Consider the following 6,554-nt stretch of genomic DNA (forward strand, 5'->3'; position numbering starts at 1 on the left):
CCATTCTGAGTTTAACATGCTGGTTTGCCAGGTAGGTTCTGAGCCATTAGGCGGAAGACAGCATTTGGGGTAAATGCAGAGTACATTAACATAGCTTAAGACAAACATTTCCTTAAGAAAAATGCATTGGTTAACTCAAAGTTTGAGAATAGTTAACTTCAGGTGAAACCAGGTGTCATGGCAACACAGTATTTTTTTTAATACATTTATTTATTTTAGTTGGGGTCTAATTACTTGACAATATTGTAGCAGTTTTTGCCATCCATTGACATGAATCAGCCATGAGTTTACATGTGTTCCCCTTCCTGGACCCCCCTCCCACCTCCCTCCCCATCCCATCCCTCTGGGTCATCCCATTGCCCCAGCCCTGAGGGTGGGACATTCTGGGAGAATAGCATTGAAACATGTATATTATCATATGTGAAACAGAACACCATTCCATGTTCGATGCATGAGACAACACAGTATTTTAAGAGAAACCTCTTTTAAATTTGTATAGAGAAGGGGGAAAATATCGCTAGTTTGTTTTTTCCTGCCGCTTAAGAGAGATAAAATGCCTGACACTTGCAGCCTATTTCCTCCGTTTGGAGACCCCTGGCCTTCCTGCCTGTTGCCCTCTCTCATTCCCCCCTTTTCTTTTAGGAGAATTATGTTGCCTAGGGAAAAGGGATGTCGTTTTTGTTCCATAACTGCTTCCAAGCTGACAAGGGGCGTTGTTCCTAAATTATTGAGGCAACATATTCTCCTAACTCTCATATTGAGGGTGTCTGATCCAGGGGCCCCGAATAGTAGTTGGAGGAAGCTGCAGCAGTAGCAGGCATTTAAGCCACCATCACCATCTGTAACTTAAAAGCTCTCATGCACCTAGAAACAAATCCAGTTACACAGTTACGGATGCAGGGAGTAAACAGCAAAAACAAAATCACCAGAATTATTGTAATTAAACTAGTTTTCCCCCATGGGGAACTAGTTAACGTCTCCCAAAGTGAGGCAATCGAGGCTCCAGGAGTATCCATAGCCCCAATCATCTTGTTCATGTGTTTAGCAAAATGAGTAACGTTGGTGCTCGTATCAGGTATATATGTACAGCACTGGGTATGAATAATGGCACAAGTTCTTCGTTGCGCAGCTCTCCGAATATCTAAAGCCAATCTGTTTTGTAAAACCACCTTTCTAATTTGTGCTTGTTCAGCATTAAGAGCTGAAATAGCTTTTTGAGAATCTTGCAATGCCTGTTGAGTAAAATTAGTCAAAGCACCTACTCGTAGCATAACGTCTGTAGTTCCCAAAGAGGGAACAAACATTGCAGCCAAATAATCATACCAGTGAAATATAGACCTTGCCCACCGAGTTTTAAGGTGGGGTAAATTAGCAGGTTTTTTTGGAAGCTCTGAAAAGATAGAGCCGTGAGTAAAGGCGAGACCTAGGGTGCATCTCCCTGTCCAACCAGGGGGAAGCCATGCCCATAGGTAAGAGCCACATATCCAATAAGTCCCGTTTGGAGCAAGCCAGCGTGACTGAGATATCCAGTCCCAATCAGTGCCTGGCCAGACAAAGGGAGGACCTGAATTGGGGTTGGAAAACACGGGAATGATTACATTGCATATTTCCCGAGGCAAAAGTCCCAAGTGTTTCCAATCATTATAATTAAGTTGTTGACTAACTTCCGGGGATGGCTGTATTTGTTCCCAGCATATAGGGGCAGTAGATATTAGACGTCCTTTTTCAGGAGTTAGCCATATAACCTCATCCCATATTTGATAAACATCAGGTAAAAAGCCATTAGATCTAGACCTATTTGCCTTATGTGTGGCAAAAGAGTCATTAAACCGAGACAATGTATAATCAAAATTAAAAGTCACGTTATGTCCATAGTTAAGGTACAAAGTGTTGCACCAGTCCATTTTAGGGTTGTTAGATGTCATTAGTTTAAGAAGAGGCGTCACATAGGATTGTTGTCGAAGGTATTCGCAGACTTGGAGAAAGTCTTTTCCTTGAAGTGGAGATGTCCACCACGGGAAGCCTTCCACTGATGAAGAGGGGAGTGCTCCGCAGACCCAGCAGTTAGACCGATTATGAAAGGCAGCGTAGGAGTGAGCCCAGGACAGGAAGGCATTATCTTGAGGATCAAACGGCAGACTCAGGACCTTTGGAGTCAGCAGAAGTAGGCTCACATAGATGATCAGGCCCATCTGAAAGGTACAAAGTCAGAGCATAGAAAGTCAAGACATAAAATGAAGCCACTTAGTTCTGGTCAGGGTGCCACCTCTTAACTCGAGTGTGATGTACCCACGAATCAATTCCTGGCACTTTGACAGCTGTGGGAGAAGAAAGAATAACTTGGCAAGGACCTTCCCAGAGGGGCTCAAGGGATTGGCCACCAGACCCAAAGTTTGTATGAGGACCTCAGTTCCTGGCTCAAATAGAGGCTTGCTTGACTCAGAGGCTGGGTCAGGAGTCCTCTCCCGGAGTTCTGTTAATGCCTGTTGAAAAGCTGAGAGCCGAGTTACATAATTAGTTAATTCCAAGGCTTCAGGGTCTATAACAATGTCTGTGCGTAAGAAACGCCTTCTATAAATACATTTAAAGGGGGACAGTCCCTCCTTTTTGGGGGCAGTTCGAGCCCTCATTAAAGCTATGGGTAGGACTTTAATCCAATTGTCCTGAGTCTCTTGAGTTAATTGACGCAGGTGTCTTTTGATAATGTCATTAGCTTTTTCAACCTTTCTTGAGGATTGGGGTCTCCAGGAACAGTGTAAGTGATATTCTATTCCTAGAGCTTTAGACACCCCCTGAGTTACGGCAGCTTTAAAGGCGGAGCCGTTGTCACTCTGAAGGCTCCGTGGCAGCCCAAACCTTGGGATAATTCTATGGATTAAAATCTTTATAACCTCCTTAGCCTGTTCACTAAGACAGGGAAAAGCCTCAATCCATTCAGTAAAAGTATCCACCCACCCAAACTTGTAAGCAAGAATATCCATTAGCAAAAAAAAAAAAAAAAAAAAATATCCATTAGCTTTTGGCATATGCGTAAAATCAATTTCCCACCCAGTCCTCTCCAGGATACTTTCCACTTCGTTGTAATCCAGATTTTGCCAGCTTTTTAGTCTTTGGGTTATTTTTTTGACAAACCTCACACCTTTTGATAATGTTCTCTCAAGTTTTTATTACATTTTTACCTTCAAACAAATGAGAAGCCATCTGGTAAGTACTCTCTGCACCCAAATGAAAACTCTGGTGTAAACCCTTAAGGATTTTCCATTGAGCATTTTCAGGAATTATTAATCATCCATCTTCGGACTGTAACCATCCTTTATCAGTAATCTTTGCTCCTCTTTTCTCATCTTTCTAATTCTTCCTCAGTATATTGTGGTTTTTCCCGCTCCACAGGACCTGTCCAGATCAAAGGCGTCTGTAGTGAAGGGGATTGGGTAAAGTGCTGCTTTTCTGGCGTCAGCCAGCTGATTACCTTCGGGCTATTTTACTCCCATCCCTGTTGTGTCTTTTGCAATGCATAACAGCTACTTCCTTAGGACAATATATAGCAGTTAAAAGTCTCCCGATCTCTCTGAAATGTTTAATAGGTTCTCCTGTTGCTGTGTTAAACTGCCTTTCTTTCTATATGGCAGCACAAGCATGTAAAGTCAAATAAGCAGACTTAGAATCAGTGTAGATATTTACTCGCTGCCCTTTGTTTAACTCTAGAGCTCGGGTCAGAGCCACAAGCTCCGCTAACTGAGCACTAGTTCCCTGGGGGAGAGATTTTGTTTTGAAAACCTGTTCAGCCATCACCACTGCATAACCTGCTTTATGCTTTCCATCTCGAACAAGAGAACTGCCATCTGTAAATATTTCCATGTCAGGATTGTCTAATGGGGTATCCATTAGATCTTCCCGAGCTGCATAGTTTAAAGTTAGAAATTGGGAACAATCACGATCTGGTGTTTCATTTTCCTTCTCAGGAAGGAAAGTGGCAGGATTTAAATTCCCACAAACCTTAAGCTTAGTTACTGGTCCTTCTAACAACAATGACTGATATTTAAGAAGCCTACTGTCTGTCATCCAGATATTAACCTTAGAATTTAAGATTCCACTCACATCATGAGAAGTCAGTACAGTAAGGTTTCATCCATTAATTATTTTTAAAGCTTCTGGTGCTAATAAAGCCGCTGCTCCAATTACTCTTAGGCGGTGGGGCCACCCACGTGAAATTACATCTAATTGTCGGCTTAGATAAGCAATAGGTTGCTGGTGAGGTCCTCGGGGTTGTGTTAAAACTCCCAAGGCCATACCTTTTCTTTTAGTGACAAACAAATTAAATTCTGACCCTGTGGGCAAGCTCAGAGCGGGAGCTTGCAGGAGAGCCGCCTGTAGAACCTTAAAAGCCTTTTGAGTATCTGGAGCCCAAACCAGTTTGTCGGTTTGGGCCTGCTGAGTTTCAGCGATACGTTTATATAAAGGCCGGGCAAGTTCCCCATAACCCGGAATCCAAATGCGACAGTAGCCTGTGATTTCCAAAAATCCTCTCGGTTGTCTTAAAGTCATAGGTAGGGGATGATTTAGTATAGGTTTAATTCTCTCGGGGCCTATGGCCCTAGTCCCTTCTGATATGATTAGGCCCAGATATCTAACAGATTGTTGACAAAGCTGAGCCTTTTCTCTTGATGCCTTGTAACCGCAGCCTGCCAGAAAGTTTGAGACATCTTCTGAGGCTTGTGAACAAGCTTCCTCTGTCTCAGCACAGAGCAAAATATCATCTACATATTGTAACACCACCGCTCCAGAACTATTAAAGTGTTGTAGATCCCGGGACAAACTTTGTCCAAATAAGTGAGGACTGTCACGAAATTCCTGGGGCAAAACTGTCCAGGTTAACTGAGACGCTGGCTGCGTAGGGTCTTCAAAGGCAAATAGAAATTGACTTTCCTCCGCCAAAGGCACTGAATAGAAGGCATCTTTTACATCCATTACTGAGAAATATTTGGCTCGTTCAGGAATTTCAGACAATAGAGTATAAGGATTAGGCACCACAGGATGTAAAGGAACTACAGCCTCATTTATTATTCCTAAGTCTTGAACTAGTCTCCAGTTACCATTTGATTTCTTTATACCCAAAATAGGAGTGTTGCATGGACTGTTACAGGGAATTAATAGTCCCTGCTCCTTTAAATTTTCGATGATGGGTCTTAACCCTTCCTTAACCTCAGGTTTTAGTGGATACTGCTTCTTATGTGGGAATAAGTGCTCAATTCTTTGAGCTTATCAACTACAAGAATAGCATTTTGTGCTCGACCCACCGATTTTCCATCAGCCCATACTCTAGGGTTTACATTTGGTTCAATTAAAGGGAGAGAAAGGGAGGGCTCCATATTCATGAAAACAGAGGCATGGACATTACTCAGTATCTCTCTCCCCAAAAGGGGTGAGGGCGATTCTGGCACGATCAGAAACTCGTGTGAAAATAGCACCGAATCCCAGTCACAACTGACAGAAACACAGAAGTAATACCTTTTGGCTCGTCCAGACAGTCCCATTATGGAAGCGGATCGGGAAGAAAGTGGGCCAGGGGCTTCAGTAAGCACGGAGTAAGTTGCCCCAGTATCTAAAAGGAAATTGACGGATTGGCCTCTCACAGTTATTAATACCCGGGGTTCCTCAGGTGTAATTAGGACGGGAGCTTGTGTGGGGACCCCCGGGCACCTTCAGTCCTGATTGTCTTGAGAGTCAGACCCCTGAAACCTACGCCTCTGCGGGCAGTCTCTCCTCCAGTGTGGTCCTTTGCAGACAGGACCTGGAGCCGGGGGCGGCTTAAATGCCTGAGGGCAATCCCGCTTGAGGTGCCTCTCCTTTCCACAGTAAGAGCAAACCCATCCCTTTTCACCTGGGTCCCTCTGGGCATTTTTCTCAGGCTATTTAAGAACAGTTCTTACAGCCATTGCGAAGGCTTCCGCCTTTTTCTTTGTCTTTTTCTGCCTTTCTTTCTTTTCTTCATATTCCCTACCATAATAGACTGTCTGAGCCAGTTGTAACAGATTATCTAAAGACTGGTTAGGTCCATACGCCCGTTTTAATAGCTTACGGCGGATATCTGGAGCCGACCGAGTGAGAAATCCATCTTTTGAGATCGCTTTTCCCTCCTCACTTTCGGGATCAATCTCAGTGAATCTGCGAAGGGCTTCTCTCAGTCTATCTAGGAATTGACCAGGAGCTTCCTTTTCCTCCTGTTTTATGTTTGCCGATTTGCCATAGTTTAAAGGCTTAGCACGCGCCTGCCTGAGTCCTTCAAGAATGCATCTGACAAAATGACTCTGACCCCATCTTCCTTTAGCTGTGTTGTAGTCCCAATCTGGTTCTATAGTTGGGACCGCCTGATTCTCAGTGGGGAGAGCGGCTGTTTCGTCCTCCCTCTTCCCTACTGATTCATTACCAAGCCATTTATCTCCATAAGCAACTGCTTTTTCCAAGACTCGACTCTTTGAGTCGGGAGTCAGCGTGTGTCCCAAGATATACATCACATCCTTCCAAGTAAGGTCATAAAGCAAAGTAACACCTTT

The sequence above is a fragment of the Giraffa tippelskirchi genome, chromosome X (genome assembly GCF_054371585.1).
Source record: "Giraffa tippelskirchi isolate mGirTip1 chromosome X, T2T-mGirTip1v1.2.pri, whole genome shotgun sequence".
Taxonomy (NCBI): domain Eukaryota; kingdom Metazoa; phylum Chordata; class Mammalia; order Artiodactyla; family Giraffidae; genus Giraffa; species Giraffa tippelskirchi.